The sequence below is a fragment of the Pleurodeles waltl genome, chromosome 4_1, assembly GCF_031143425.1.
Source record: "Pleurodeles waltl isolate 20211129_DDA chromosome 4_1, aPleWal1.hap1.20221129, whole genome shotgun sequence".
Classification (NCBI taxonomy): Eukaryota; Metazoa; Chordata; class Amphibia; order Caudata; family Salamandridae; genus Pleurodeles; species Pleurodeles waltl.
This window is the reverse complement of record NC_090442.1, coordinates 47,774,914-47,796,369: the sequence shown is the minus strand read 5'-3', so window position 1 is coordinate 47,796,369 and position 21,456 is coordinate 47,774,914. Positions and strand designations below refer to the sequence as shown.

At 46.7% G+C, this 21,456-nt stretch overlaps 1 protein-coding gene across 3 annotated transcripts in view; it reads right to left on the bottom strand.

The window, feature by feature from the left end:
* LOC138287365 (zinc finger protein ZFP2-like) overlaps positions 1–21,456 on the bottom strand; it is an 82,857-nt gene that overhangs the window by 7,124 nt on the left and 54,277 nt on the right. The gene's annotated exons all lie outside the window — the stretch shown is intronic.

Sequence of the window (21,456 nt, the reverse complement as noted above, 5' to 3'; positions counted from 1 at the left end):
AGACATGCTAAGTACCACATTTTGCCTATTTTAATGTTGATTAACGACCGCAGAATTCATCTGATGCTTAAACACACTTAATATGCCCCTTCCTCTTAATAGCCAGAGAGCAACTAATGCCGGTCTGAACACTGACCGGGTGGTTCATAATTTCTGTTAGTTTATTAACCCCCTTTTTTTTTTTTTAGGTTCCCTTTGTTACTTTCAAGGAGGGGAGACCGTGATTTCATACTGTTTTGGAGCGGGAGTATTGGTGGGTAAGGGAGTGGCATGCTGGGCACTATTGCACCCTCTGTCACCCTTGGAACTCTAAAGAGCTTTAGAAACCACAACCGGTATGCTGGTTTATCGGGTATAACTTCCTGTTTATCTGTCTATTTTAGGCAACCATACTACAATGTTATTGCAGCATAGAACCTTGCTTGTGGATTCCTGATTTCTGTTTTGGAATGCCAATTACTTACTTGACAATTGCTTTCTAGAGAGCATGCTGAAGGATATTTCAACAACAGAGAATGATTTTGGGAATAAAATGACAGTGGAAATGAATCTCTGCATTTTTCTTGAACATAGGCTTTGGTAATCAAAGAATTTGGGAGTTATTACTTTTTTTTTTTTTTGCTTCTTCTGTGAAGGAACAGAAATAATTCCAGCATCAAGTTTCATTAGTTATTACCTGTATATATTCAGCTAATGATTGAAACGTAAAGGTAGGCAACCATAGAAATTCACCAGTTATAGTTAGCTGTGGTAACTATAACTCGTGCCCAAAGGTAACTATAACTCGGGTCCCCAAAATGCAGTTTTTTCATCCATAATTAGATTGCAAATGTTGCAGTGATATTATTAATAATGATGTCACAGAAGATATTATGAGTGATGCAACATGCGGGATGTGGGGTAATTAGCAGTGCATAGCTAGGGTGTGAGTCATAGTTACCTTAAGACATGACGTTACATTGTCACTGAAAATCTCACCTAATTATAACCTTACTATAACGTTTGTCTGTCTGTTTCAGTGAACTTGTGGGGTTTTAATTAATACAAAGTAATATTTTATTACCATACATAAAGCCAATCTCGGCTGCAAACAGCCACAATTGGCTACATTTGGCCACAAAGCCTGTCCAGGCTCTGCTTCCAACCAAAGGTTAGCCAGTCAACCCCATGCTGCGAACTGCCTTTGTCCGTGTGTGGTGAGATGCTGGCCACAGAGCCCTGTGGACAATCCACCCCCCTTCAGACAGACAACCTCACACTGCATGCGGCCTTTGGCAAGGCCCTGTGACTAACCAACATGGAGGCAGACAATCCCACGCTGCACACTGCCTTTGGCCTTGTGCTGTGAGAGATTTGCCACAGGGCTTAGCTGTGGCCAACTCCCCTGCAGACAGCCAACCCCACACTGCGCATAGCATTAGCCCCGGCCCCCTCCTCAAGCCTTCATCGGTCCCGGGAACATCCATCCCCCAGAGACATATGTGATTTAAAAGGAGAGGGGGCTGTGCCTTCTCAGGTACCGGAGGCCCCATCCCCAAGGTCTGTAGTGGATGCCCTGGTGCCCACCCAGGGCACCCATAAACCACATGTTGGGGCCGCGGGGAGCCCTAAGGCCCCACCCCACTCCCCCCATGGAGCGGGAGCCGGAATTGCTCCTGCCTGGGCAGAACAGCTGGGCTTTTTGCATGCTCCCTCCGAGCAGGAGCAATATTCTGTTCTGTTTTTCTGCTCACAGAGTGCAGGCAGGGAAACAGACGGAAAGTTTTCTTTGAGCTGACAGGAACAAGTTTGAACCTCCTGCCGGGTGGGAGCAGACCTGCCTTCTCTGCCAGCACCCCTGCAGGCAGGGAAGGCATGTTTTCTCCTGTCGGGAGGGAGATTTATAAATGCTGCGGGATCAGACGAGGTGCCCTCGCTTTTTTTTTTTTTTTTTACAACATCCCCGGGCAAAGGGGTCCCTGGGGCCTCTCAGAGGATCGGGGAGGAGGGGCACGCACCCTCTCCCCTTTGCAAAGATGTCAGCCCCAGGGAATGGAATACTAGAGGCCGTCTTAGGCTTGAGAAGGGGGGCACTGCACCCCCATACTCTAAAATGTCCACTGCACCCACTCTCCCTCACCGGGTCCTGGCCTTCCATGGGTGTCTTTTCTTTTCCGCATGGGAGCCTGCACTTTTTTCTTTCATTTTACCAAGGATTCATGGATCCTACCGTGCAGCAAAATTTTAAAACAAATGTTTTTGGCCCCAGGTACCCAGGCAGGCCCAGCAGGTCACAGTATTCCTAAAGGGTCCCTATGTATTTTTCCTCTTTTTTTAATTTTGTTTAGGATTTGGGACAGAGTCCTAAGTCCTAACATGGCAGCCACCACTTTCTGCTTCATGTGGTGGCAGCCAGCCAGGCCACAAAATGATATCTGTCGGGTCTGTGGATCCTCTGCGGCGTCAAATATACCTTTTTGAGCATTAACTGCTCAAAAACTACTGAATGGATTTTCACCAAATAACAAAAATCACTCTTTCTGGACCAAGTCTAGTTTTCTGCTACATCTGGTGAAAATCCGTTCAGCGGTTTGGTCTGTAGCTATGTCTGAAGTTCCTTTGGAAAAATGAATGGGGAAAATGCGTTTTGGAATCCCTCCTTTATCTCTGCCCCAGCTTGACGGATCCCCTTCAAAACTTTACAGGAATGAGCTGAAACAATTGTTTTTTTTGGAAAGCTTTGTGAAGATTCTTCAAATGGCACCAAGCATATATGCAAACCAAAAAAAGCATTTCCTGTGGAAATACTATCCTTACACTGGTGTCTGGACTGATTTGGGGGGGGGGGATGGGTCTCAAAATGTGTTTACCCCATCCAATTTCCCATAGGGATTTTAGACATGATTACTACAAAAGCCGCTGAACAAAATTACACCAAACATGGCAGAAAGATTGCTTTTAGTGATTTGGTGTAAATCAGCGGTTCGAGTTATTAACCACTCAGGTGCCGAGGATGTAACCGTTACGTCCTACTATGGGCCCTTGGGGGAAGCGCTGGCCTGGCACCCCCCTCCCATGGAAGGGATTGAAGGGGAATCTCTTTCCCTTCCACCCCCGCCCTCCCGACCAAACCAGTGATATCTGATGACGTCAGGGTGCTATTGCGCACTGACCTCATCAGTGGCTGCCCCCACCATGCTGGAAGCTCAGCTTCCAGCACGGTTCGGAAGAGAAATGCAAAAGCATTTCTCTTCCAATCATGTGCTAAGGGCGGGAAAGGCTTCAAAGGAAACAAAAGGCCTTTCCTTTGATGTCTCTCTGAGCATTTTTTGGGCAGCAGAAATGCCTACTAGAGACTAGATGTTTGTTTTTTCTTATTTATGCATAAGGGGAGCGGCCCCTTGGACACGGGCACTGCCCAGGGGGGCAATTTTTAAAAGGCCTTTTCTGCCCCAGGTCCCCCCCGGGGGAGAATCGGCCTGCTGTAATTAGGCTTATCTGCCCCCGGGGGAAGGGGACAGAAACCCCTAGACACCAGGGATCACATGTTTTTTGTTTTCTTTTATTGTTTACAGGTGGGGAGCAACCCCTTAGGCAAGTGTCGCTCCCATGGGGGGTGGGGAAACTGTATTTTGGCCATTTCTACTCACCCTTGGGGCAGATCTGCCTATTTTTATTAACCACTAGACACCAGGGATTTTTTTTTTTAGGTCAGTTTCACGCATGGGGAGTGACCCCTTTGGCAAGGGTCGTTTCCCTGGGGGGCAAATTTACTTTAGGCCATTTCTGCCCTCATGGGGACAGATCGGCCTATTTCTATTAGGCTGATCTGCCCCTAGGGTGGGCAGAAACCACTTAGACACCAGGGATTGGTGTGTGTGTGTTTTGTTTGGGGGGTCAGCCCCTTGGGCAAGGGTCCCTCCCTGTGGGGGCACATTACTGTTGGCCATTTCTGCACCCCTCGGGGGTAGATCAGTCTATTTTTGTAAGGCCCATCTGCCCCGAGGGAGGCAGAAAGCCCTCCAGAGACCAGGGAAGTTTAAAAAAAAAAAAAAAAGAGGTTGGGGGTATGGTTACACCCCCACCCCAAATAAATGGGGACAAAATGGACAAAATTGTTCTGCCTATCGGTGGGCAGATGGGGCAATTACCCCGATCCACCTCCCGGCGTCCGGGTTTTTTGGAGGGGGGGGCAGAAAGCCTACTAGATGCCAGGGAATTAAAAAAAAAAAAAATGTGGGGTGGTGGCTACCAACCAGTATGGGCATGGTTATGACCCCACCCCAACTGAAGGGGGTAACAGTCTTTCAGCTCTCCCTCGTACACTAAAACATCTTATCCCACGGCAAACAAGAGGACATTTGATTATTTTGGGTTTTGGTTTTACATTTGGACCATGAGAGCTTGTCTAACTCTCAAAATCGTCCCACTTGGAATGGTGAGGGCTGCACTTTTTGGACTAAGGGACGCTACCATGTGGAAAAATCTATGAGACCTAGACACATTGGAAACTAAACATCTGGTTGAGTCCAGGGTGGTGTGCTTCACATGCACCCTGCACTGTTTTCTTACCCACAATGCCCTGCAAAACTCCAACTTTGCTGGTAATCCCACATTTTCCCCACATTTTTGTGATGGAATCTTCCGGAATCTGCAGGAATTCACCAAATTCCTACCACCCAGAATTGTCGCTTCTATACTGATAAAAATTCTGCCCCACTTTTCAGCTTAAAAATACTTTTTTTCAAACTGCCCTTTTGGACCCTCTCTGGTGCTCCCTAATTTTCAACATGTTTTTGGCTCTTCTCCGTCACAGGCACTTGGCCCATCTACTCAAGTGAGGTATCATTTTTACCGGGAGACTGGGGGAAACGTTGGGTGGTAGGAAATTTGTCCCGGAGCGGTGTTTCCACACAGAAATGTGGGAAAAATGTGATTTTTTAGCTAAATTTGAGGTCTGCTGAGGATTCTGGGTAAGAAAACACTGGAGGAAAACCACACAAGTCACACCTCCCTGGACTCCCTCAGATGTCTAGTTTTCAGAAATGTTTGGTTCTGGTAGGTTTCACTAGATGGCTGATGAGCTCCGGACCAAAAACGCAGGTGCCCACCCCCGCAAAAAAATTGTAGTTTTGTATTTGATCATTTTGATGTGTCCACATAGTGTTTTGGGGCATTTTCTGTCACGGGCACTAGGCCTACCCACGCAAGTGAGGTACCATTTTTATCGAAAGACCTGGGGGAAAACTGGGTAGATGGATGTTTGTGCCTCCCCACAGATTTTAGAACTTTGTAGCACCGAAATGTGAGGAAAAAGTGTTTTTTTGTTTTGCCAAATTTTGAGGTTTGCTAAGGATTCTGGGTAACCTGAGGAGGAAAAGGCCTGGCAGTGAAGGGGTTAAAGGAAAAAAAAATAAAATAAAAAAAAAAAAATAAGAAGAAGATTTATATCTGAAGGTGCTGGTCAACTACAGTGGATGCACGGACCCACATGCCAACAGCAATCCTGTGATTGGCTGCCACCAATTTAACCAGGAGTAGTGGCAGCCACCTTGGGACTCAGGACTCGGCCCGAATCCCAAGAAAAATGCAGAAAAAAACCAAGGCGCCAGGGTAGAAATAACCTGACCCCCTAAGCCTGGTGGTTGTGTGACACAGAGACCCCACCTGGGATCAAAAATGGATTAAAAAAAAAAAAATGTTGCACTAAATTCGTGATGGATCAGCTGCTAAATTTATTTTAAAAAAAGCAAACGTGGTCTCCTGCGCTTTTGAGTTTTTTTAGGCCCATCCTAAACACAACATACAACACTAAAGATACTACACCTACATACAACAGAACCACAACTACCAACAGAATTACATGCTCATCTACACAAACACACTCACTCAAAAGCACAACTACACACATCACAACGACTACAACCAAATAACAACACTCACCTGAATGTTGCTCACAGCAACACAACCAAACATACACAACAAACATCAGCCCCACATGCAAATGGCAAACATACAGACACAACCACATCACCCACTCAAGCTCCCTCTATCTCAACTAGCCAATCCACTCACACCCCTCCCAAGTAAAAGCTTTGAGGTGCCAGATATGTGCCCAATAGGTGCTCATTCATGAGAAGGACACTGAACTAAAGGCAGGAGACAAGTGAAGGGCAACAGAGCCAGGTGAAATTGTACCAATCACAAGGGACATTGCCAAAATAATATACATGAAAGTAGAAGTACGTCTGACGACCTGAGTCCAACTTTCACACAGTGTATCCAACATTGTGTTTTGCAGTACAATTCATTGTGTCATTAGAATGGAATTACTGTTCCAGTGATATACGTGTACTGACACATTCACAACTGGAAGCACTATATTTCACTTGCACATCCCATTTCAAGTGCACACAAGGACATATTTTACAATTTTGATGTTATTTTTATTTTGGTGCAAGCATTAATTTGGTGACGAGTACTTACACCAAAATATAAACTGTGTATGTCGTCAATTTATTTTCTATACAGGTGTGTCAGAAAGTATAATCTTTCTGGCATAGTTACCCCTACTTTTTGCCTGATGTCAGTATGTTTAGACTGTAGTACACTGGGATCCTGCTAACCTGGACCCCAGTGTCTGCGTTCTCTCTCATAAATTTAGTTGTATGGTAACATTTATACCCCACAATTGGTATACTGGTAAACGCATGTAAGACTCTAGTATATGGTACTCAAGTATCCAGGGCAATGGTACACCAGGGGTCCCCCAGGAGCTGCAGCACGTATTGTACCACCCATGGGGGCCCATGCTAACTATGATTACAGGCCTGCCATAGCAGCCAGTGTGAAGTGGTGCATGCACCATTCACCACAGATATAGGGGTTGCATCATATCATGGTCACTGCACTCTGACCCTGTAAGTCACCCCTAAGGTGGGCCCTTCAGCCCGAGGGCAGGGTACATGGTTCTAAGTGTGAAGGCACCCCTGCATGAACAGAGGTGCCCCTTAAAACCCCAGACTCCATTTCCTGGGCTTTGTAAGTGCAGGGAAGCCATCTTAAGGAACGTAGTGGACACTGGTCAACCCAAGTTGTCTAACTATAATGGCTTTACCAAAGCTAGGCATGTTTGGTATCAAACATGTTGGAATCATGCAATGACACCGATTCCAGTGCTAGTTGCATGATACCATGTACTCTGGGTGTTCCCTAGGGGATCCTTCCCAAAGTCGGCCTTTACAGCCTTGCATGGTCTGCATTCCAACCCATGCTGCTGCCGACCCTAGACACTGATCTGCCCTCCTTCTGCTGAGCATAACTCAGGCAGGGGAAGGCAGAATAAAGGATTTCCTGTAAGATAGGGTGGTGCCTCTGAGCACCACCAGACTGCTTTGAAGGGCACATTTGGTGCCCTCCTTGCATAAACTGGTTTGCACCCATGCAGGAACCCCCGGTTCCCTCTCTGGCATGAAACCACACAAAGGACAAGGGAGTGTCTCCCCCCCCTACAAGCTCCTCCCCTAGTTAGGTGCACAGAGCTCTGCCAGGTGGCCACTTAATTCTGCCATCTTGGAAATGAGCAGAAGCCCCGGGGAGCATCTGACTGGTTAGTCTAGCTGGGTGATGTCACTGACCCCCACTCATACATAGGTGACTGCAGTAAGTGTCCAACCCCTTTCCTGGGTTGCGTAAGGGCTTACCTGAGGGTGGGACCGTAGATTAATCTGCAAGATTTCAGGAACTGACTGCAAGTCTCCTCTGCAATACACTTCTGCAACCTGGACACCAGAACCGCTGCTGTCTTCGCTGGAACCAGAAGCAAGACTGTAACCAGTAGCAGGAATGCTACTGCAACTTTGTTTCCAAGACTTCTACAAATCTGTGGCCGTGCATCCTTCTGAGTCACCAAGACTACCTGCACTTAGGAAAGCAAGAAGGAATCTCCCTTGGAGTGAATGAGTTACTGCCTTGCATCAGCAGTCACCTCAACGATGACCGGCTTGTTGATCCTGCTGTCCCATGGACTCTTCAAGGCTCTGCAACACAGGTGGTGGTTCTGTGTCTCTCCAGAGGTTCAACCTATCTTTCGTGCAAGTGGGAAGTCTCGGTGCCTCGCTGGAGTGCTTGGCTGGAACCCCTGTGCATAGCGTCAGTTTGTCGTGGCCAAGGCTGGTTGGCTCTTCCGTTTGAGGACCTCCTAACTCTAAGAAGCCCCAGCCTCCAGCACTCTCCAACTCCAAGAACGACATCCTCTTTACAACTCCTGCAATGTGGACATCCATCTTGTTTGTGCTGTTGAGGCCTCCCTGTGACTCCCTGTGCCTGCTGCCAGAGGGTTCTGTTGGGGGCTCCATCGATTCCTGCTGGCTCTCTTGCGTGCTGAGGGCTGGCCCTGACCTAACTGCCAAGGTTAGGTCACCTGGACCTTGATGGGCCCCACAAATCCTGCAAACTCCGTGCAATGCTTCCCTGCATTTGTCAAGGCTTGTTGGTGGTCCCGATGACCACTGACCCCTCTGCAACTCGATGACCAGCGTGGGACAGCTCATGGACTATTCCTTGGATATTCCTGCATCGCCTGGACTCCACAGCTGTACTTCTTTGTCCACCGTCATACAGGAAAGCATCTCCAAGAAGGGTGGGCATTGCACTCCTGCACTGCCTGGGCACCTGTGTGTGGTCTGGACTATGTCCCCCCTTTCCTTATGTCCTCTTCTTCAAGAATCCATGGGTTGCGACAGCAGCTGGACAACCGGGGTCCCCATTACCTTCAATGGGAGGTTCCGACAAGACTTCACCCCTATGCACCTGGGCCCCCTGATGTAGGTACTCCACTGTTCTGGGTATCCGTCGGTGGGGGCACTATCCAACCTCCCTTGTCTCAATGGGTTTCCTCAGGGTCCTCTAGGAAGGGTCCCAAAATGCAAAAACTCCAACCGCGACTTCCCCATATTAGCCTACTGACACTGACTCGAGCTTACTACTCTGCACACGGGTGCCTGGGGAATCCTACCTACGTACCTTTGGGGGTTTGGTACTTCCCCAATCCTAAGGGTCCTTGGGTGGTAGTGTTGGTTGGAGATGTGGAGGTAACACTGCCACAGTTGCCTTGGCAGGATGGCACATCGTAATTTGCTTGGCCGGAAAAGTGTCTGAAATCCCAGCACTAGCCATTATTTCCAATTGCGCCGTCGACCCGGGTGGAGATTTCTGGCAGTCGGCAGGACTCATGCGGTCCACCGTCTAGGAGACCACCAACATCGAAATATGGCGGGTGGACTGACAAGGTGGCAGAGGGGAAATCCGACCAAATAGCAATGACGTGACCGATTCCACCAAGATGTAGATCAGGCCCCAAGTCCGCTCCTAGTGAGCGGGAGCATGATAAATGCTCCTGCCTGCTGGGAGTGGAATTTCATCTGTTGTTTCCCCATCCACACTGAAACAGATGAAAAAAGCAGCATTTTAAGCGGACATAAGTTACAGTTACTTTAGGGCTTGAGTTCTAGGGCCTGATTCAGACCTTGGCGGGCGGCCGAGGCCGCCCGCCAAGGTCCCGCCGACAAATGACCGCACCGGCCATTCATACATTTCCGCTGGGCCGGCGGGCGCTCTCCAAAAGAGTGCCCGCCGGCCCAGCGGAAATGCCCCTGCAACGAGGATGCCGGCTCCGAATGGAGCCGGCGAAGTTGCAGGGGTGGGACCGGTGCAGTGGCACCCGTCGCGTATTTCAGTGTCTGCATAGCAGACACTGAAATACTTTGTGGGGCCCTCTTACGGGGGCCCCTGCAGTGCCCATGCCATTGGCATGGGCACTGCAGGGGCCCCCAGGGGCCCCACAACACCCCATACCGCCATCCTGTTCCTGGCCCCGGTGGTCAGAGACCGCCGGGGTCAGAATGACCCCCATAGTTTCTTGAGATAACTGTAACTGCTGAAGGTCTATGGTTTTATGTGTGTAAAATGTGAACCCAACTGTAAAGTCCCTGTAACCTTTGGTTTTTCAGAAAAAAAATATATTTAGGAAAATAAATGTTACAGGGACGTTATAGTTACGTTCTGAATTTACTTGCACAAAACCAGAGAAATTCAGCAGCTATAGTTAGAGTTATTTCAAGCGCCCCCAACATTCACAGTTTTTTCTTGAAAAATTTGACTTCTAATGTTTCGTTGATATTTTTGACGTTCTAAAAGTTGTCATGAGTGCTGTAATATCTGGGGTAATTAGCAGTGCATGGCAAGTGCGTAAGTTACCTCAGGACGCGAGTTATAGTTACTTGAAATAACTAACTATAACTGCTGAATTTCTCTGGTTTTGTGTGCATAAATTCAGACCTAACTAGAACGTCCTGTAAGGTTTGTTTAATTAATCCAACCACTGCTGCGCACAGGCCTGCAGAAAGACCTTGTGGCCAACCCCCTATAACCAACTAACCCTGCACAGGAGTTGCCCGCAGGGCTGGTCTCTCTGGGTGTGAGAGGGTGTTCTCTGTGTTCTCTGGGTGTGAGAGTGGGTGTGAGATGGTCTCTGTGAGTGGGTGTGAGAGAGTCTGGGTGGGTGTATGAGTGTCTAAGGGGGTCTGTGTGTGAGTGTGAGAGTTTCTGAGTGGGTCTGTGAGTGGGTGTGCCTTTGAGTGGGTCTGTGAGTGAGTGGGTCCGAGTGGGTCTGTGAGTGAGTGCGCAAGTTTCCAAGAGGGTCAGTGAGTGGGTGCGCGAGTGACTAAGTGGATCTGTGAGCGACTGGGTACATGAGTCTCTGAGTAGGTCTATGAGTGAGTATATAAGTCTCTCAAAGGGTCTTTGAGTGGGTGCATGAATGTCTGAAAAGGTCTGTGAGTGGGTGCATGAATGTCTGAAAGGGTCTATGAGTGGGTGCATGAATGTCTGAAAGGGTCTGTGAGTGGGTGCATAAGTGTCTAAGTGGGTCTGTGAGTGGGTGTGTGAATGCCTGAGTGGGTGTCTCCCTCTGAGTGGGTCTGTGAGTGGGTGCGTGAGAGTCTGAGTCTATATGTGAGTGGGTATGTGAGTGTCTGTGTGTCAGTAGCTGTGTGAGTGACTCAGCCACAACAGAACCTCACCTGCTCTTTTATCCAATAGGAGTCCACAGCTTTGCACAAAAGTTCTTTCTGCCTCCTTGGATAAATGTCCAGTAGTATTCTACAACAGAGCTGTATAATGGAGCACAAGGAAATGTCACTAGTGACCTTGTGTGCGTTTTGGCAACATGATTGTTTCTGTTGCGTCTTTCTCTAGCATTCTGTAATAACATGAATCCTCCTATAAAGAGGCCAACGAGACTGCAAAGACGTAAATCTCCACCAAACCAGGGTCCTTCCTCTTATCTTTGTGACACAAGTGTTTATTTGTTTTGTGGAGATGTCCTCATAATCCTCGGCATCAAGAAAATGCTACCAAAATCGGTGGTAAACGCACTGGGGGGCCCTTCAGTAAGCTGTCCATCATCCTGGGAAAAGGATAGGAAGATATATGCATACTACTAAGGTGGACAGTGCGGGGCCAAGCGGGTGCAGCTTCCAAGTGATTTGCACATTTGCATACTCCCAGCAATTTAAAAGGAGAACCATGTACTCTAGGGGAGAGTGGCCGTGCAGCCCAATGGCCCGGCTATAAACAAATGAAGGAGAGGGGGCCCCCTTCCCCAGCCCGATTTTGGTCCCGGTGACTGCGTTCCCCGGCACCCAGCCTTCTTTTAACAAAAAGGAAGGGGTGCGCATGGACACCCCTCCCCAGGTCGATTTTGACCCCGGCCATGTCACCTAAATGCCCTGGGCACCCCCTGTGCACGAAGGTTATCCTCAAGGCCCCCGCGGTCCGAGCCGGCTCACCACCTCCTGCGGAAGATAGCATTGTTCTTGCACACAGGGAGCTGCCAAACATGCAGCATCCTGTGTGCAAGAGCGATAGTTTCATCTCTTTCCTTGCCCGCATCTCTGCAGGTAGGGAAAGAGATGAACCTCCGCTTCCAGTGGCCGACAGTACTTTGACAGCTCTTGCCCGTGGGAACCTTGAGTATTTACTCTGACTTGGCGGGAGCTGTCAAACTCCTGCCAAGTCAGAGCAAACTGCTATGTCCTGGGGGTGGGCACCCTGGGACATTACAGGAGCCGGCCCTGGGTGGTGCCAGTCATGAGGCCCCATGTCGGGGCACCTCTTCAACATTTAACTTAGCCCTAGGGAGGCGGTGGTCCTCGGGGCCAGGGTCCCAAACAGACCCCTTCATTGTTTTATTGTAGCCCCGGGGAGGTGGTGGTCCCCGGAGCGGAGTGTGAGTGTGTGGGGTGGTTACGGGGATATGGACCTCCCCCATCACTAATTACTGTTTTGCCCTGGGGAGGTGGTAGTCCCTGGGGCCGCATTCATTTACATACAGGCCTCCCCCAACACAAAATACTGTTTTAAAATATATATATATATAAAATGTACACACAAATATGGAATATGGTACTTACCTTGTAAGCATCTGTTTGTGACATGTAGTGTTGTAGATTCACTTGCTCTGCATACCTTTACTATCTACGTTGGTTCCGGAGTGTGCAAGTTTTTTTTCTTTGAAGAAGTCTTTCAGGTCAAGATGTCAAGAGAATCCTCCTTTTGGTGACAATGTGAATGGGCATCAAGTTCATTGTTAGATTGTTTTCCCCCAGGTGGGTGAGAAAAGAGTGTAAACTACGTGTAAGTAAGGTGATGTCCATGCTGAATGTGAAAATAGTAAATGTACGAAACTGCAAGGGCCACAGGTGTCCAGGAAGGAGGGTGAGTGCATGTGAATCTACAGTACTACATGCCACAAGCAGATGCTTACAGGGTAAGTAACATATTCCACTCAATGTTTGTGGCTGTAGATACACATGTTCTGCATAGAGTGTAAAGCAGTTCCCCTCAGAAGCGGTGGCTAACCTGTGGGTGTTACAGTGGTCTGGAAAATGTTAAGTAGCACTGCCTGACTTACAACGGGTTGCTGGTGTGCTAAAACATCCACGCAATAATATTTGGTGAAAGTGTGTGGTGTGGACCATGTAGCTGCCTTATATGTGTTAGTGCGAAATCTGGTATCCCACTAAGGTAATGTAGTACGTAGAATGTTGTGAGTTCGTTCTAAGCTCGGAATATTGAGAGCGCTTGGAGGCTAAAGTGTCAGTAGCCTGGAGCCTCTGAGTGGGTGAGACATTTCTACTTTGATGTACTTAATAAGACTATGTGGATCAACTCAACCTACATCAGGAGAGCCTGCTTCTTTACAGTTAGCTATGGGAATATTTCCAAAAAATATTTCCTAAAAAGGCCATGGTGGCTCCCTTTTTCCGAGTAGAGTGTGTTCTGGAAGGTCTTTTAGATGTAGAATAGCACGCTTTACTTCATTTTACTATCCATCTGGATATGCCTAATTTGGATATAGGGTTGCCTTTGTGTGCTGATGAAAAGGTGACAAAAAGTTGCCCAGAAGTTTTAGTTCTATCTATGCAGAACATAAGTGCTCTTTCAACATCTAATGTATAAAGAGCCCTTTCCGCAACAGAATTTGGTTGAGGGAAAAAAATGGTAATTCAGTGGATTGGTTGAGGTGAAATTAAGACACTAACTTAGGTAGGAATTTAAGGTTGACGCAGAGAACAACTTTGTCTCTGTGTGTTTGGAAGAAGGGTTCTTCTAAGTTTAAGCCTGGAGCACACAAACATGTCAAAGTGATGTGACTGCAACTAAAGATCCACCTTCCAAACAAGAAATTGAAGACAGCATGAGTGTAGAGGTTCAAATGGGGCACCCATGAACCTTGTAAGTACTACGATTCCAGGAAGATGCAGGGGGAACCATTGGTAGAATAACTCACTTGAGTCCTTCCATGAAGGCTTTGATGACTGGAATTTTGAACAGCGTAAGATGAACAGAAAAAGATGCTGTTTTGGAGCTAGGCAGCTATTGCAGCAAGATGTAAGAATATGAAAGTGAATGCTAATCCAGCCCTTTGTGAATGAAGTAGGTAGCAGAAAAAGGGGCTTGATTTAGATTTTGGCAGACGGGTTACTTCGTCACTGCGGTGACGGATATACCGTCCACCGCAATATAAATCACATTATTTCCTATGGGATTTATAATTTGGCGGCTGGGATACCCGTCTGCTGAAATCGAAATCTTGCACCGTGGTTTTGAAAGGGTCAATTTATTTTCATTTCCATTTTGCTGCATAGCAGGCCCTAGTGGTGGGTCTATGTGCTTAAGAATGATGATACATTCTGGTGGTAAATTAAGTTAACCAAACACTATTACCTCAGGAGACAAACTGCTAAGTTGAGAGTTTTGGGATCTGGTATCTGATTTGTTCATGGTTCTGAGTGAGAAGTTCAGGCCTGTTGGGGAGCTTCTTATGTGGAACCACAGAGAGGTCTAGAAGTGTTGTGATCCAAGGCTGACGAGACCAAGTGGTCATTAGGAGCTACTAGGATGATTGTAAGAGAAGTCTGCCTGACCTTCTGAACCAGAAATGGAAGGGTAGACATAGCCCCCTGACCAACTCATACATAATGCATTCTCCTTGGATAGAGGATGTGGAAACCTGTAGGCGAAGCTTGGGCATTTGGCGTTTTCTGCTGTGGTGAAAAGGTCTATTTGAGAGAACCCCCACTTATGGAAGGAAGACTTGTGGGTGGAGTTCCCATTCGTGGACTTGTTGCTGCAACCTGCTCAGCAGATCTGCAAAGTTGTTGTCTGTTCGCAGAAGATATTCTGCTAACAGGTGAATATTGTGATGGGAAGCCCAATTCCAGATGGTCTGAGACAGGTGTGACAGTTGTGGAGACCGTGACCCCCTTGTTATTGTAGGTTCGGACTAGGACAACCTTGCAAGTGAGGTGAGGTAGGAATGCTTCTATTGCTAGGTGACTAGCTTGAAGCTCTGGGTCAGCGGCTTCCAACCTGTGGTCCACCCCCCCCCCCCCCCACCCCCATCCCCCCCCCCCAAGGGTCCATAACACATTCCCAGGGGGGCGCAGGCCTGGATCACCAGCATCAATGTAACTCTGGTGATTAAAGTACCAGCTAGAAAGAGATGGGAGTTTTTTCTAGTGGCAGCGTTGACTAATTTAAGGTAGCGCAGATGGTTAATACGCGTGCTGCAAAGAACATGTATCATGCAAAGAACAGTATTTTATGTGAATAGCACAGTGGGTTACTGCTTTTGTCAAAGAGATTCTTTTGTTACTGTGCAGTTAATCAGGTACAATGGTACTCTAGCACAGTGAACTATGAGCTGCCCTGAAAGAGCTGCATGGAAACTGCATGGAACAAATTAAAAAGTTATCTTTTTTCCCAGTCTTTCATTTCCCTTATTTTGCTAAAAAAGGTTTGCTTGAATAGAAATACATTCTTATTATTAAAGTCAATCCTAACCGCTGTGCTATGTTCTGAATCCTAGGTTTGTGCTTCTCCAGACCAAACACTCTTAGAAAATCCCTACCAGTGTGGATGACATGTGAATCATAAACCTTGTAGTCCCCTGTAAAGTGCTCTGACACCCTACAGTGGTATCAGATGTGTAATAAAACAAATGAATTACATGTGACAGAGAGGCTAGGTAGAGATGAGAGGCCCTTATGGTTTACCTTCCTTTCCCCACCACATATTTATGTGAAAAAGCTTTCTCAGATCTAACGTACCTAAAATATAAACACAGAAATCGCTTGGGAAATGTTGAATCTGGCCTGAGAATTCAGCTTTCCTAAATAAAACCTAACATTGAAAAATTAGCATGACCATCCTCACTGAGTTGCTGGTTTGATTGAAGCTGGAGCAATATTGCCTGAAGGTTTTGAATTCTCATGGGATTGGGGTAGGCTGATCCTATGTGTGTGTTTAGGATTGCTCCTAAATATGGTTGAACCTGTAATGGATGTAGGCGCGAGTTGGGAATGTTGAGTGTAAAATGTAAACTGTGGAGAAGCTGTGGAGAAGATATTTTGTCATAGGAGTGTGTTGTTGGCACTGCTGTTGAGTGTTGGCTTAGATAACCCAGTCGTTCAGGTAAGAAAATACCTGGACATTTTGTCTGCGTAGATGAAATGCTACCACTGTGAGGCATCTGGTGAACACTCGGGGTGCGGTTAGTGCTCTGAATGGGAGAACCATGAATGGTAATGTTTGGCTGCTATGACAAACCCTAAGTATTTGCGATGAGCTGGGTGTATTGGTATGTGGAAATAGGCGTCCTTTTGGTCTAGTGTTCGCCTTAAGGTTGCAGTGTTGAAGAAGTGAAATGACGTCCTCTAAGGTGACCATGTGGAAGTTCTCTGATATTGTAAAAGTTTGTAAATGTATTTGTTTAAAGGTCTGAGATCTAAAATTGGCAGTAGAAACCCATCCTTTTTCAGGATTAAGAAGTACAGAGAGTATACCCATAAGCCCTGATGTTGAAGAGGAATCGGTATTATAGCCTCTTTACAGGAGAAGAGCTTGAGCTTCCTGCTTGAGCAATGTTTGATGTTCCTGCATTAGCCTGTGAGCACGAGATGGAACATTTAGCAGTGCGGTAATGAGTTCCAGACAATAGTTTTTGTGATGGAATACCGGGTTGGAAGGAAATGCTGCAGTCTGCCTCCAGCAGGTGCTATGTGATTGGGGGTAGGATAGGGTAGTCACAGCTTGGTGGAGGGTGTGGCTCAGTGGGGTTAGGCACCTTTACCTCTACTCTTAGTGTTACAGCCTCTAAAGAAACTGCAATAGAAGCCCTTCAAATAGGAACCTTGAAACTGTGTCTGTTTGGAAGTGGATGCCTCTGAAGAGGTAGTTTTGTAGGCTTAGGGTAAGCTGGGCAACATAAAGTCCCACAAGGTGCAGGTGTTTGAAGTGCTGCCTGGGCTTTCGCGGTCTGTGTCTTTCTTTCTTTTTTTCCAAAATAGAGTCTACCTGGGTACGACCGAACAAGTGTTCCTTGTTGAAAGGCAAGTTCTAGACAGCCCGCAGAACTTCAGGTTTAAAGGCAAAGATCCTGAGCCAGGCGAGATGTCTAAGGAAAATACTGGAGTTTATTCCCCTTGCTGCAGTGTCTGCTGAATCTAAAGCACACTGTATGGAGGTGTTTGAGATGGTTTGTCCCTCCAAAACCAACTGCTGACTGCGTTTTCTATGTTCCTCTGGGACATCTTGTCCCAGTGGGCATGATCATAGTGAGCTAGGAGAACTTGAGAATTGGCAATACGTTTGTGGTTATCAGCCTGAGCTGCAACCATTTTTCCTGCAACGTTTATCCTTGTCCTCTCGTTGTCTGGAGGCGGTGTCTCCAGTGACTTGGCAATTGGCTCTTTAGCGTGCTGTGGTGGCAACTAGAGAGTCTGGTGGTAGCTCTCCTCTGATGAAATAGGGCCAGATGGTACAGGTTTATACCACCCTAGGTGACACGACCCTAGCTCTAATAGGGTGTTTAAAAATGTCATTGGTGTGTTGAAGCATAACCTTTAACACAGGTAGATACTGTAGCTCTGTGTGTAGTGGACAGTGTATCAAACATGAAATCATCCTCCAATGGCTCCTTGTGTAACTTCACATTGTGAAAGGTTGTAGTCCTAGCTATGACCCCTTGATAACAGGTAGCGTCTTCGGAGGTGGGGAGGACGAGCGGGTTCAGCATCCGCATCTATATGAGGATCTGTATTATAGTGTCCCACAGATCATTTCCTTGTGGACCCCCGTACCGACCAGTATCTGAGTGTGGTGACCCCTGTGATGATATATCTAAGTGGTCTTCAAGAGGATATAGTGGTGGAGGAGAACCTTGTAACAGTGGAGGTGGAAGTGCTGAGGGACTTGGAAGGAAGGCAGGGCTGGTGGCTTTGTCCATAGTTTTCCTGATAGGAGAAAGTGGCATGTCCAATTCTTCCTCAAAGATAAGCTTCCTTATAGGTGGTGGTGGGTAGGCAGCTTTTGCAAGCATAATGTCCAATCCCAATTTTTATGTGGATTTTCTTCTGCCTAGTGTTCAGTTTTTCCTGCAGCTTGTGCAGAATGGGCTAAATATATAAAGGGGGCAGCGTATATATACCCTAACCTCCTAGCCTTGGGACCCCTGGTATCCCCCCTACAAGGCTTGTTAGAATCCATTTTGAATTGATTTGTTTCTTTTACACGTGTAAGTTTGAGCTTTTTTTGTCTCTGAACGCACTGTCTATCACATATGTTATCTTATGTATATTTGTTTAAGTAAAATAAGCCTGGTTCCACACCATAGGCTTGCAGCTGGTTTCTTTCCCTAACTGGGGCACGGTACTCATTATAATTATGTGTTCAAAATAACTAACTGACCTCGGCTGTTGTATTTTGGGGAGGGAAAGGCTGATATCTATACCTTTGAACCACGCAATCCTTTGAAGGGTCTCAAGAATGTGGGGAGTCAGGCAGCTGCAGAGGGGAGGCAAGGACAAAGCTGGGAATGGAACCGGTGTGTGGAAAACTGATTAACTCCTTAAAATATCTGTATGACGTATATCATTATTTACACACTTTATGTATCCTTTGATGTATGAGTATAAATATCACTGTTAAACGCTTCATGGGAGCACACTTTACTTCGGGCCTGGGATGCCAGTGGTAAACCTGTCCTCTTTGCTGCAGCAAAAATAAACAGACCTTTGGTCATTGATTTTTCACTCCGGCTCTCCGTGTCAAAAACTCCTTTGTAAATGCATTTGTAAGTATCTGCAAATATGTGCATTTGACAATTTGGCGCCCGAACAGGGACCTTCCAGTGGATATCTTCAGTAGCTCTGTCACGAGATGTGCTGCCAGTGGGGGGACGCCGTTCCGGAGGTGCAGATTCCAGGGGCCCCTGCACAAAGACTTAATTTCAAAAGCAGCTGCATCTTATCCACCGGGCAGGCCTCTCCCCGCTTTCTTATGATGTCCCAGCGAAGTCCCTGAAACATCGGTTTTTATCTTGACTGATTAGTCTGACACGGGCGGCCGGAGAGAAATCCAGGAAAAAGCAGATAGTCAGGTAAGACTGTTCCTCGCTGGCTATTTGCCTGCTTTAACTTGCATTTGAGAGAATAATTGTTTTTGGATAACTTATCACTTTTGGGAATGATTAGTTCTTGGTAAATTTGCATTTGTACAAGGTACCATTTGACAATTTGTATTACACGTGTTTTGTTTGAATAAATTTGCCCAGGCCTGGAGCAATTTGTAAGTTGGTAAATATTTGAAAAAGGGTTTTCTTTGGTGCCCATTTGAAAAAGGGTTTTCTTTGGTGCATGTTGCATTTTGAAATTTGGTGCGTGTTGTATTTTGAAAATTTAAAAGGTTAGATATGGGAAATAAGAAATGTTGGCAAGGGTTATGTCTTTGTTTTCGCCGAAATCATGTGCCACGTTTAGATAAAAAGCAACCCATCCCAAAAGAAGGAACACCAGGGTGGGACATGTTAAAGGATTATGGTTTAGAGAATAATTTGTATAATAGTATATGGCGCAGATATACTAGACATTGTCCTGACCTCCAGTGGCCGGAGGATGGATCTTTTGATTTAAAGAAACTAACCTACCTACAGGAATGTTTGTTTCATAAAAAGGCTAGACAACATATGTTTGAAGTATACAGAAAATGGGAAATTGAGGCCACCAAAAGAAAAACTAAGTCAGATAAACTGTTAGAGAAGGAGAACCGGAGAACCATCATGCAGAAAGCCGCCCTGTACCACCATTCCCAAACCCAGAAAATAATTGAGTCTGAAGATAGAGTCCATAGGGCCCAGGTGGAGGGAAGTTATGTATCAAAGCCAACAGAACCCAAACATGCATTAGAGGAAGATGAGGTAATGCTACAGCTATTAGATAATAGCCCTACTGCACCTCCACCTTACACACCCCCTGCAATAGCCCAGCCTATCATGGGGGCACAGCAACAGCAGCTAGGGCAAGGGCACAATTTGGGAAATCCAGGTGCACCACTACAGCAGCATGTGCCACAGCCACCACAGCCTCTAGCCCAAGCCACCCCAATAGCCCAAGTCCTAATCCCTCCGCCACCTGCCCCACCACTACCAGCCAGCACAAGGTTACCAATAATGTCCCCTGCCCCTAATACCCCAAATGGACAACGCCGACGGTGTACAACCACTCACCCACTTTCACCCAGCACACCTATGAAGTCGATTTCACCCCCTAGTACCTGTTCCACTATTGGGGAGTGGGAAAAACGGGTTATCAAAAATCAGTCAGAGAACTGGATGGCACACCCTATTTACACCCACACCGATATTATGAACACAATACAACAGATGTCACATTATGGACAGCAACTAGCACTACAGTACATGATTGAAAAATTGGAGAGGGATTGGAATTCTTGTATTACAGATTCTACCCCTCTCCCTTATGAACAAGAATTACGCCAATTATGGCGGGACAGTGTGGCTTGTATGCTTGATAGTAACAGCATAAATGAGGGAGTACGCATTTGTGTTATAGCCAGAGAAGATGTTCTCAATACATATGACAAGGGGTACCCAATGAGGGAAGTACACCCTGATATGCTCGCTGCAGCTGCAGCAGCAGCTGCCGCCGGACAACCAGCTCCCGTGCCGGTGGCCCAATTTGTCCATATCCCATGGAAAAGGGAGGAGGTAATGGCTATAAAAAAAGACTTGCCAGACCCTCGAAAGAATCCAGCTGGATTCTATCGGGACCTTAGAATTGCTATTTCCACCACCACCATGACACTCAAAGACATTGACTATTTTTTTGGTGTTTTATTGGGCCCTGAAGTTTGGCATAAAATTCGAAGAGTAGATGATGCACCTACTTTGGGAAATACATGGGGGGGTTTAGAAGCACGGGAAGCACAAAGGGCACCAGGATCCCTGCCGCATCAGGATATTTTAAATTTACCTAACCGGATATTGACTAAGTTAGAAACTGTTATACCTCTTCAGACTGTGGATTGGGGAAAACTTGCCACTTATAAACAGAAAATAGGTGAAGATGTCCCAGATTATTTTACTAGAATTGAACAAGCTTTCATAGATTTTAGCGGTCAAGACCTAGCCACCGTAACAGGTGTCACACTATTTGTAGAACGCTTTGTTAATGGACTTCTACCTGAAATATCACAAAAATTAAAAGCAACAGAGAGTTCGTGGATGACGAAGGGACAGGCAGAGATTTTACAGATGGCACAATACTATGAGAGCAGGTACAAGGAAGAATTAGAAAAGAATGAGAAGTCAGTAAAAGAATTGAAGAAAAAGGTACTATTACAGCAGGCATATCCCCAGCGGGATACAACCCCTCAGCCAAGGGGTGGCCCACCAAGGGGACGGGGAAGGGGTCGAGGCCGAGGTGCATCTGCACCACCCCAAGACCGCCGATTGAATATCAACCAATGTGCCTATTGTAAGCAAGATGGACATTGGTGTGATACTTGCCCATTACTGGAAGGAAGACAAAGTATGTCACTTAATAGAGGGAACGC